At 41.5% G+C, this 12,437-nt stretch overlaps 1 long non-coding RNA gene across 1 annotated transcript; it reads left to right on the top strand.

Annotated features, from left to right (window-relative positions):
* The first annotated feature begins 4,091 nt into the window (after positions 1 to 4,091).
* LOC118213597 lies at positions 4,092 to 12,437 on the top strand. The gene is made up of 2 exons (XR_004762456.1): positions 4,092 to 4,336; positions 11,972 to 12,437. It is a non-coding gene; the product is annotated as an uncharacterized LOC118213597 (long non-coding RNA).

Below are 12,437 nucleotides of genomic sequence, written 5' to 3'. Positions count from 1 at the left end.
CTCTGAAGATGTCTGATAGCCTTGTTAAGCTAGGCTGGGTTTCAGGGGGTTCGGAAAGGCTGAGGGGGGCGGGGGGGGGGGCTCTAGTTTGATCTGAAAGTGAGTTGCCAGCTGCTTAACTATTTCCAGTCACAAGACCGTCAGTGATTTGAAAAAGCATGCTGTGTGTACTGTACATGGTTTATGACTGATTATCATATCTGATCATATATTACCGCAGCTGTGATTCCAGTATCAGATACAGTAATTCACTCGTGATTTTTCCTTTCCCTTAATGTCTTATCTATTAGAAAGCATAACAGTGGTAATTGGACCAGACAAATGTGTGTTTGGTGTTTTTTGGTGGTCAGCTGTGTAGGATGATTGGCGTTCCACAGCGACTCCATGTTCTGACTCACGGTTTCGGGCAGATGTCACTCCAGTGCGTTTTCCTTTGCACTTGATGTGGAGTAGCATCAAGTGGTGGAGCTTCCAACCATCACACACGGACCTTGCTTATCAAACTTTCTGGGCTGGTATCCCATAAATATCCATCGATATGATTTAGCTCAAGGTCATTATTGATTAGGTAATTATGGGATTGCCAACGAGCTGGAAAGAAAACATACTTTACCTTCGATCAGCTACACAATTTTAACATTAATCAAGTGTGTAAAGTATTAATATGTATTTGTGCACTATATTGTGTTTATAGTGTATCCCACAGTGAGGATATACTATATTGTGTTTATAGTGTATTCCTCAGTGAGGGTGTACTATATTGTGTTTATAGTGTATCCCTCAGTGAGGGTGTACTATATTGTGTTTATAGTGTATCCCACAGTGAGAATGAACTAGATTGTGTTTATAGTATATTCCTCAGTGAGGGTGTACTATATTGTGTTTATAGTATATTCCTCAGTGAGGGTGTACTATATTGTGTTTATAGTATATTCCTCAGTGAGAGTGTACTATATATATTGTGTTTACTGTGAATTGAGATTGACTGTTTGGTTGTTGATTGAGACAAGAGAAGCACTGAAACCCTCCTTACTGTAAATTTGGTATTAAATTAAATGGTATTCTTTAGCAGTTTTCTGAGAGGGATTCACGCTGTTCTCTCAGACTAATCCACAAAGCCTCCATGACAAACGTTCTGATTTTTCAGCCATAATCATGTCTGCACATGCCGAAAATGCTACAGTCTCGTCGGCACCGCGAGATGAACAATTCTAACAGGATTTCATACCCAGTGATGTGTTAATGAAGCGAGCAGACTGCCTCATTAATGACAGTGATATACCAGATGGCAGACAACCTAAAAAAAAAAAGATGCGTTCTCAGTTTTAAGACAGACAAACGGTCAGCTGGGACCGACTGAGAGAAATTATGATGGGAATAAACGGGTTTCTCCACCCAACAGGTCTTCTGGCGGCCCTACCATCCAAACAAAATAATGTGTTTAATTAAAGTGGGAGAGGGGTTATTTAACGCCTTTAGATCCGTGGCTTGATCCACGGTAATGGTGGGCAGGGCTGGATTTGTTTCAGACCACAATGAGAAGAAGAAGAAAAAAAAACAATGGGAAATACAGATTCTGTATTCAACGCACAGACAAAAGAAGACAGAAAATCGATAACTATATCTGCCAATTACAATCACCTGAGTTTATGTTCTTTTTGAAAATGATAGCCATCAATTTCCTTAAGAGCAGCGGCGTACGTGTGAAAGATCGATAAATTACTGCTGGTTCTGCTTTGCTCTGCTAATGACATTTAGCCTTTGCCTGCTGATTTGTGGGGATAATATTTGAATCTTTGTTTATGCCAATAAAAATACAGCTTCAAATACCTTGTTTTTGCAGTTATTTTAATGTATTCTTTTCACAGTTCAGTCACAGATGAGCTGAGTATTTCCAGGAAGACGGGATGCATCTGCGGATGCAGTTTCCTCTAATAAATGGATCCTTTTTTAAAGCTGACAGGTGTTGGGATTCCACAGCAGGTGAAGAAGCAGGCTCATAACTGTGAGGTTGCTAGTTCAGCTCTCATGGGTCACTGTGGTTATACTCAACCTGACTGATTTCAGCAACTATCCCGCTACATAAAAAACCTGGTATGGAATCTGGACCGGGCTAGTGTCAACTCTGGCCGCCAGCCCTACAGGACGAGAGGAAACTGGCTCTGGCATCACCCTTCACCCAGGAGTCCGATTAGGTTACATTAGCGGTAAAGCTGCAAGTATTGGGCCAGGGCGCATGGCATTTATTACTGGCTGAGAGAGGTGGTGTGCAGGTGCTGCAGTTTGTATACTTTAATCGTACTGAAGCTACGCTGTGCGGCTCTTGAGTCACGTGCCAGGATGACCCATTATGAGTATGAGTATGAGTGCATGAAATGCCCAAAGTAAGTTTGAACAGGACCAACCAGTGGTCGGTCTCAGCAACTACATGTTGTCGTACTCAGCCAATCACATACATCACTACATGTTTCCATACTTCACCAATCACATGTACATTTCACTATTGGGGTGCCTTTTTAAACCAACATCAGACCTCTCCAGAGCTGCTTTTCCATGCTTGCTTGTTGATGCTGCTCACAGAATTGCGCTCACCCTCCACCACCTCCGCTTCCAACTGCTGCTTGAATCTGCTTCTAGGTACTGGAGCAGGGGGGATTAATATTTCTCCTGTTAGTAGGGAGATGTAGTGTGCTCCTTGCTTGACAGTATAGTGCATGCTGGTGTGTGCACAGAAGTACCTAAAGCAGATCCATTCAGCGCCAAACCAATATAATAATTAAATAATAATTACATTGCACATTCATGAATATATTTAATGTATATATATTAAATATATGAATTGTCCTGACTGAAATCATTTTATCATACATTGATCCATCCATCTATCCATTATCTATACCCACAGGGTCGCGGGGGGTGCTGGAGCCAATCCCACCGTGCAGTGGGCGAGAGGCAGGAATGCATCCTGGACAGGCCACCAAATCTAGCACGGAGTACACTCACCATTCACTCACACAATGGACAATTTAGAGTCTCCAATTCGCCTACCTGCATGTATTTGGACGGCGGGAGGTAATAGGGAGAACATGCAAACTTCACACAGAAAGGCCCGGGTTTCCTACAACATCCATTCAATATTTTACCTGAATGAACTGGCTTAAAACAAAAATGTTTTAAAACTAAAGATTAATGAAGCTTAAAATATCTTTCTTAGATTAGCCAATGTAATGAATTAGCTACTTTCCAAATTGAGCCTGCTCAAATGGATCTTAAAAATGAAATATTGTGTATAGAATAAAATGTTTCTTGCAGAGAAAGATTTATGCTGTATATACGAGTTACACATCTTGGTTCTCAGTGTTTAGCGATCATAGAAATACAGAAAGTGAAAAAATATAACAAACCCTGTTGGCAATTTTTTTCTCTCCTAAATATCAAAACTCATATTTTACGGAAGATGAAAGAGGAGTGAAACATGCTTACGGTGCACATCCTCGGTGTCCGTTTTCACTCATCGACCTTCGCTTTTCTCTTCTCCTGTCTCTGGAGCCGGACGTCAGAACCGCTAGGCAGCGTGTGGAGTGTCACGCTTATCTGGCATAGATATTCTGATGTTCGTCGGGTATGAAACAAACACTTTGTTTTTCACTTTGTTTATATATATATATATATATATATCTTACTCACAGTCTCTCTCTCTCTCTCGAAGAGGATATCGACAAGTACTGTACCTTGAGATTTATAGCATGAAATACCAGCCTGCATTCTAATTTTAGATGCACTTTCATGCGTACAAGCACACTTGTGTACAAATGCATGAACGCAGCGTTTCACATTAGAAGACTATTTGAGATAACAGCACTCATAGGTGTTGTCAGAGATTCCCTTTCAAGCTCTGGCCACTTCCACGGGCAGGTTTAACGAAATAATGATAGATGTAATTTCAAAGTCAGAGCGAATGCATTATTGTCTTAAACTCAGTATCCTGGCATTGGCCCTGGAATTATAAGAGCAATGTCTTCTAATGGAGAAGTTATTCTGTAGCAGTAAGAGCCACATGAACCAGCTGTGCCTTTGTGAAAACGATGTGAGCGTGGAGGCATGCAGCTATGCTAACGCGATCTTCTTCACCCCCTGTTCATCATTACCCGGCATGCCTTCACACAAAACGGAACACTTCTCCCCAGGTCAGCCCCGACAGTGTTTACATAACAGCCTGCGGATGAACAAGCGCGGATAAAATGGCTCGATGCGATGGTCCTTTACGGGATTTAACAGCTGCAGCGGAACAGAGGGCAGTTTTCAGAATGTGGCGTTTGCCATATGTGGTTTGTAGGTAAGTGCTGAGCCTAGATGGGCTGAATGGCCTGTTCTTATTATTATGTATTCCCCAATGCATCTGATAAGAACACAGAAGCTTGGTCAGCCATTTTAAATATAGCCAGTACAACAAGGAGCATAATTGTCCCTAAATAATCACCAGACGCTGTGCATAGGAGCTCTACAGGGACCTTAAATCACTGGCCTTCACGCAGGGCTTAGCAAGTGCACACAGCTTGGCACTTTGTTCATAATGTTGCTCTTTGTGTTGCTTTATATTACTTATATGGCTGCCAACTCATTAGGTGCCTGGTTTTTCCAAAATAAATATTCATCCCCACCCACCACCGCAATCCAAAAGGTTTTTTGTTTACTTCAATAGAGCCCAGAATGCAAACAGTATAAACTCAAAAAATTACTCAAATATGCACAATGGGATGTTTGCTGATCTAGTGACCTTGAAGAATGTATCTTTCATATACAACGTGGTGGTGATGATGGTAAGTTATGAGTGAACAGGGAGAGATTTGTGCTCATGTTGCATTGAAAAAGTCAGACCACCTGGAAAGGTGCTATTAGTTTAGTTCCCTTGAAGTTCTTGTTTACTTCAAATTCCTTAGGATTGTTCACACCTCACAGAAATGTTGGCCAACCAAACGGCAGATATTGTGTTCAAATTCACCATGGGTAAAAACATTTTTTTATTTTTCAAATCCACCCCCACCCAGCCTGACAGGTACACTATCGTTATCAAACGCAGCAGGTGATACGTTGAGGCCACCGTAACAGAACCATAACAGCACCATAACAGCACCATAACTGAGCTCAACGGCTAATGATGGAAGGCTGTTTTTACCCCACCCAGAGATCCATCACTCTGCTGGATACAGTCAATGACCACCCATGTCATCAGTGTCAATATCCCAACAGGTCTTTAATTGGGTAGTGCCCTTTTGTGTTCAGTTGATAAAGACCATTCGTCCCAAAATAAAATAAAATAAAATCAGGAAGAGCAGCAGTGATTGAAGTGTATGAGGGCACATGAACAGTATGCCACTGCTCAACATGGAAAACTGGCAACACCCTCACAGAAAATATTACAGAATGTGAGGAGTACGTTTTTGATGCGTAGTGAATGCCAGATGAATCCATTGTTATTGTTATGTTGTTTTACTTTTTGAAACTTTTTACACTGATGTGCTTGATGCATTGTCTTCCTTGATACATTGTCTTGAAATCCTACAGGTTGCACTAGATACATTGATTTGGTTGTTACATTGTCTTGCTTGTTACATTGTTGTACTTGTTACATTTTGCTTGTTACGCTGCTGTATTTAAACCAGTAACTCTTCCGATTCTCCACCTTGCTGTGTGCACGTGCATTTCTCTGAGTAAATAAATGCTGGTTAAAAGCAATGCTACCGGTTCAAATAGCATGATAGCAAGTCAACATAATATGAGTGCAAGTGTAGAAATGGGACACAGACATTAACAATTATATTATCAAGAGAATTCCACATTGACTTACCAAGAAGCAGAGTATGCCCTGGGAATGGGTGGTTTGTTGAAACTTACATATTTTATCTGCAAATGGGTGGGTGAAGTGTTGTGTATAGTGTTGTTCCTGTTGTCCTCAGGTCATTTTGGATTGACGTGTGTGCAAAAATCTACACGGCTCATGGTTTGGGGTTTCTGCTCAGTTTCATTCCTAACTGTGATTTGAGAGGCCCTTCCTTGTCATGTTGTGTTTTGTTGGGGGTATCGCTGTGACACCGGCCTCCCGCCATGGCATCTGAAAACCATTTTAGGAAAGATGAGCTTCAGTGTAAGGTTGGAAAAGGAAGAGACAGGATGTCCAACTCTTAGGAGGGAAATACGAGCCACCTTAATGACCAGATACACAATGAAAGCTGCCAATCTGCAGTACCAGTAGCAGATAGGTCGTACTGCTGAACGTAAAGAAACATTTGAGTAACGTTACAGATAGTCCACAGCCCGTAGTCTTCACCTGTTCCCTGTAGTCCAGCAGCTGTTGGATATGAAAAGACTGGCAGTTTAGAATTTATGGCCGTAATTTACTGCTGGCTTGTATAATAACAACTTAATTTGTGATACAGGCCAGATAAGATAAGGTCCTACAGTGTGATTGTTTAAAGAAAATATCACACAATTCGAACTCAATACATAGCAGGCTCGCAGCGCGCTGACACTTCATTTCTGTTAAGTTGAAATATCTTTATTGACTTGGAATGGTCTGCAGACAAACACGAAACTCGGATGTGTTTCTGACTATGTATCTGTCAGTTGCTCCCTGATGGAGGCCTAGATGGAAACAAATTCATTTTCATCTTTCTCTTCACTGTGTCAAATCAATAGCCATTTTAACTCGAAGCTCATTTTGTTTCCCCACGGTGCTGTAAATGTCTTTCGGATACGTCAGGATTCCAGCCTGTTTGGCCCTGAAACTGCTGCTAGGTTACCAGGGGAAGGACATCCATCTTACAGGGAAGCAGACGGCCTGGCTGAGAGCGAATTTGTTGTTTAATTAATCTAAACAAAAACACGTTTTCGGCGTACAAAAATGCCAAGTTGCGCACGCATACAAAGCACTTGACTCATTAATGTCACTGTGTCATTGATTAAAACATGCAAAATCTAAGCCTGCTGTCAAAAAGTATTAATACTGTATCAAAATGAGGTCAAGTTACAACAAATAATACTGGCTTAGATCTTAGATCACACAAATCATACAAGCTTTATTCTTGTAATGTATTTCTTATTTCTTGTAACTTGGCCCTGAAGAGAATGTAGTCATTCAAAGTTTATTTTTTAAATTATTATTATTATTATTATTATTACTCTCTGACTGACTTACATTGTAAGTAATTAAACACCCTTAATATGTAAGTGTATTGTTTTTGGTTCTCTCGGATGTCGTTGAAGTCAATAATGCCATCTTCCTTTAGGACGGGGTGATGTCCTTGTGGGTGATAAACAGAATCTTGACCAAAATATCTCCCCCCTCCACCCTTCCCCTCCCCAAAATTCGGCCTCATCTCCAATCAAAGGAAGAAATATTGCGTTTGAGCTGTCATCTCAGTTGAAAGGAACATCTTGCCTCAGGCACTGATGCTGAATTTAGCCTTTGATATGAAAGCTCAGATGCTAATGATGTGGTTTGGGACCCATGTCAATAAGGTCCCCAGGGAACCGGATGATTGTTATTCATTTCTTTATCAAAAAGAAGAAGGGAGGGAGGAGGGGACTGTGATCTGGCTTCTATCAAAGTCAAGCTGAAGCACAATTACTGGTTCACAAGTGCGTTCCTTCACTGCAGTCTAAATTGTAACTCTGACATTAACCATAAGTATGCTTATCCAGTTCTGCCCTCGAGGGCTGTGTTCTCAACAATCAAAACAGTCCAAAGAGATGAGATACTGTAGCGTTAAACCACAATCTGTTTAACACACAGTGACAAGAACATGTCACTCAACCCCTGTCAAGTCATTATTTAGACATTAATCCTCATATGAAACTACACTATTTATACACCTTTAAGTGGAAAGTTTCCAGTATTTTATGATGTTGGTGTCATGTTATCATGCTGAATTATGCTTGGAGTATAATCTTCTTTTCCAAGGCTCCGAAAATCAATCGCAACACCACACAACTTTTTCCAGCGGCCATCTTAAATATTTTAGCCAGCATTATAAAAAATGGCATTATTTTCACCATATATATATATATATATATATATCTTCTTATGGCTTAACAAACACCAGTGACTGCAGGTAAAAATGAGTGCCCCAGCTCTTTAACATGGACAGCCATATGTCAGGGAGGCTTTAAAGCGCTCCGATGTTTAAACGAAAGGAGGATGAATCACTCTGAAGCACAGTAGCTTAGTCATAAATGTGCGAAGGTTCGGCTGAAATATGATTCAATAAGTCTTTTTTTTTTGTCCCTGGAGGAAATGAGCTCAAATTGAACTTGCTCAAAGAAGTGCATCGTTTAATTTTTAAGATAGATTTGGATAGGATTTGCGCTCGAAGGGTAATTTGGCTGTTGTAAGCTTGTCTCTGCGCTTTTGATTTTTAGCCCTCAGGAGTGTCCGACTTGAATAAAATCCTGCCAGCGAGAGGACCTTGGTGCTGCTTCACTGTCCACTCAGTCTTTCCCCCGGTCCCTGGTTTCTGTCTATGTACAATTTTATGTGTTGCCGCCTGGGTATTTATTGTTTAGAAAATTTCTATCGACTGAGATATATCTGAAGATTTTATTGCCATGTTTCAGGGTAAATGATTCATTTCAGGAAATGGAACCCAAAAGTGATTGAGCCTTTTTTGGTTGCGTTTCCAAGCACGAAAATGAAACGTCGGGAAATCTCAGGGCTCGTTAATTAAAGGAAATCGAACTGGAGCGTTAGAAGAGTTCTCCCTGCCAAGTCTCGGGTCCTTTTAAAATTTTATGACATCTCTGCTGATCTCCTGAGTGTGCAGCTACGGATTAATTAGCAGAAGAGCTGAAAATGAGACGTTTCATTTTTGGTGGTAGATTGATTAGTTGGTGGATGGAGACAAGTATACTCAGTTGGATCTGTACTGTATAACCTAAAGCTGACTTGCAAATGCAATTGCACTTCATTTACAATCATAGAATGTAAGAATCACAGAATCACTGTAACATTACAGAGCACAGAATCACTGCAGCATTACACAGTACAGAATCACACACACACATGCACACACACACAAATTCCTTTTTCATGTATATTTGCCTTGAAATAAGAACTGACGCAGCATTTTATCCCAGAAGCCCTACTGCATGAGCCACGTCTCAGGGATCCAAATTGAAATCTCTACTGACTGGAATACATAATTTATGCACTTAGCCATCAGTGACCCTGTATGTATTTATTTATTTACTTCCCTCAGGGTGGGTAAGAGACGGGCCTCTCTCAGTGCTCCTGTCAGTTCTGACAGGCTGGAGCTGCAGGGTTCGCAGGCCTGTTTGTTTGTCCTGGGACACAGCAGTGATGTGACAGGTGCCAGACAGCCTCAACCGACTCAAGACACTTCAACACCTTCTTTTTTTTTGAAAGCTTCAAATGGCATGCCATTTGGAATTATATTAATATTATATTAATGCTGAAAAAACATAAATTCCCTCTATAACCAAATAAGAAATGTGCCCATATAAAGCAGCGTGATTTTATTTAGTCTGAGATATTTTCAATTTCTTATGACCACGGAATACATCTCGACTAATGCAATGACTCAGGCTAAGGGGTGAAATTTGACAATATTACTGTAGAGAAATCACAGACGGGTCAATGGCAAGCAAGACATCAAAGTTCAATGTGAGGCTCTGTTAGTTGAGTGGGGAATATGATTGGACCGCAGGAGTCACCTGACAACATAAGCTGCAGACTGGCTTCATTCTAATGGCTCTTAAGGAAGTAATCCCATCTGTTACCATTCACCACCACAACTCAATTCCACAACTCACTCACAAAATTAATTTAGACTATTTTTGTATATAATTATGCCATTTTTATATGAAATTGTATTATTTAAATAGATATATGTTTAATTTAAAAGTGTATTTTCTGTTTGAATTTAGTTGTTATCATTTATTTCTGACACAATTCAAAGAAGCCAAAAGTCAGCTGGAGTTTACCTTTTCTTTTTTAGCTACAAACATGTAAATTTATTTTACGATGTTATGTGTCAGGCAGTGAAATATGCGCTTAATTTATTTTGCTTGCATGTTTGAGGTGATGCTAGTAACATATTTCTGCAAACACCACCAAAAATGTTACCTTTCCGTCTGTAATTCTTCGACTGTATGGAAGTGAACTGAAAGGATTGGCACTCCAGCAATAAATCAACGGTATCGATTCGGTCCAGTGACTGCTGATTCAGCGTTAACTCTCACTTTCATCAACGCAGAATGATGAAAGCACACCTAGCGCAGACCAACCGACCTCCATTACCTAGAGAAGGATACACACTGCGAGTCTCTGCTCTCAGCAGGCGATATGACAAATTGTAACGTAATCCAATATGTATGAGCGTAAGGAATTTCAATTTCAGTAGTGCTCCATTTCATTTTTAGTGATACCCCTGTATATGCTAGTTAATATTATCCTGGGATACCCCTGTGTATGCTAGTGAATATTATCTTGGGGTACCCCTGTATATGCTAGTGAATATTATCCTGGGGTACCCATGTGTATGCTAGTGAATATTATCCCGGGGTACCCCTGTATATGCTAGTGAATATTATCCTGGGGTACCCCTGTGTATGCTAGTGAATATTATCCTGGGATACCCCTGTATATGCTAGTGAATATTATCCTGGGGTACCCCTGTATATGCTAGTGAATATTATCCTGGGGTACCCCTGTATATGCTAGTGAATATTATCCTGGGATACCCCTGTGTATGCTAGTGAATATTATCCTGGGATACCCCTGTGTATTCTAGTGAATATTATCCTGGGGTACCCCTGTGTATGCTAGTGAATATTATCCTGGGATACCCCTGTGTATGCTAGTGAATATTATCCTGGGGTACCCCTGTGTATGCTAGTGAATATTATCCTGGGATACCCCTGTGTATGCTAGTGAATATCATCCTGGGATACCCCTGTGTATGCTAGTGAATATTATCCTGGGGTACACCTGTGTATGCTAGTGAATATTATCCTGGGATACCACTGTGTTCACTAGTGAATATTATCCTGGGTTTGCTCCTCATCAAGTCTAAGTGACATTAAATTTCAGCATTCAGCTGAGCAACTTATGCGGATTACTTTTTTTTTTTTTTTTGGTGCATACAATCCATTAAGTCGCTGAAGATTTTCTTAAGCAATTCAGGTTAAGGCCTTGCTTAAGTGTACAATGGCAGTTGGGCAACCCAAGTGTAACCCCCACCCTAACTCTCACCCCCACCTCCACACCCACCTCCTCCCCCTTCAGCAGGGAGGTGTGAAATGCACGCCGGGGTCTGGTAGATGCTGTACTCCCTCTGTGGGTAATGAAGCGCAGAGCCTCGTTATGGGCGTGGGCTCAGGGGCTGCTGTGACTCCTGAGGGCAGGTTTCCCCTCTTCAGTCCGCCCCGCGCCCAGCGGACAGGTGAAGCGAGATTCCGGAAGCTTCCGTGCAGTGCGAATCTGCGGCTGTCTCGGACCGCACAGGCTGAGGGGATCGCCGCTCCCGCCAACAGCTGAACGGGGGCGGGGCCGGAGCAGGGACGGAGGCTTCCGGGCCTGACGCAGGAGTTTTGCCCAGAGCTGGGCTACCGCTTAAGATATCTGTTACAGCAGGGGGACCATGCAGCTTCCATTTTCTCTGAGGCAGTAGGTATCGATTTGTTGGTTTTTTTTAATTTTTTTTTTTTTACTTTCGGTCTTGTCTCCGGGTTCTTTGGCGTATCTGAGCGCGCCTACACCTGGACCTGGGCTGAGTAGCCAGCCAATCAGGAGCTCTGCCCTCTCTCCACTGCTGGTGATGTGAAACCACAGGAACACATCCTCAAGCACAATGCTCCAGGCAACTAAGCTCAGACCACAGGGGGTTCGAAAAGCTGCCAGTTCAAATCTAACAGTCAGCCTGATCTAAGATGCAGTAACAACCCTCTCCACTAGGTGGACCAGTTGGGAAATGGCGTGGAAAATGGCGATGGACAGACACTTCGTTGTTGAATCAAGACAGTGTTCTGCGGAGCTCCTGAAGGAAGACAGCGGATGGAGAATCTGGCTGTGATTGGCCAGCTCACCGACGAGTTCCTATGGCATTATAATGTTTGTTCACCTGTAATAATGAAGGAATGTATGATTTGCACATGAAAACGTACATATTAATCATTCATATTTCGTGTGTATATTTAAAGCGGAGAATGTACAGGGTCATTTCTTTCATCTCTGGGTAAAATGTTTGGGAATGCCCAAGTGGAACATATTTATATCACAACAAAAGCCTTGTCTTATGCATGCCAGGATTTTCTGGCATTATAGCATTTCTTTGATCTTGTTTATCTGTGGTGAACATTTTTAGTTATTTACAAAGAAACAAACAAGCACGCAACAAAGATAAAAAAAGAATTCCAAGATA

This window comes from Anguilla anguilla, chromosome 15, assembly GCF_013347855.1.
Source record: "Anguilla anguilla isolate fAngAng1 chromosome 15, fAngAng1.pri, whole genome shotgun sequence".
In the NCBI taxonomy this organism is placed as follows: Eukaryota; Metazoa; Chordata; class Actinopteri; order Anguilliformes; family Anguillidae; genus Anguilla; species Anguilla anguilla.
This window is presented reverse-complemented; position numbering and strand designations above follow the sequence as displayed.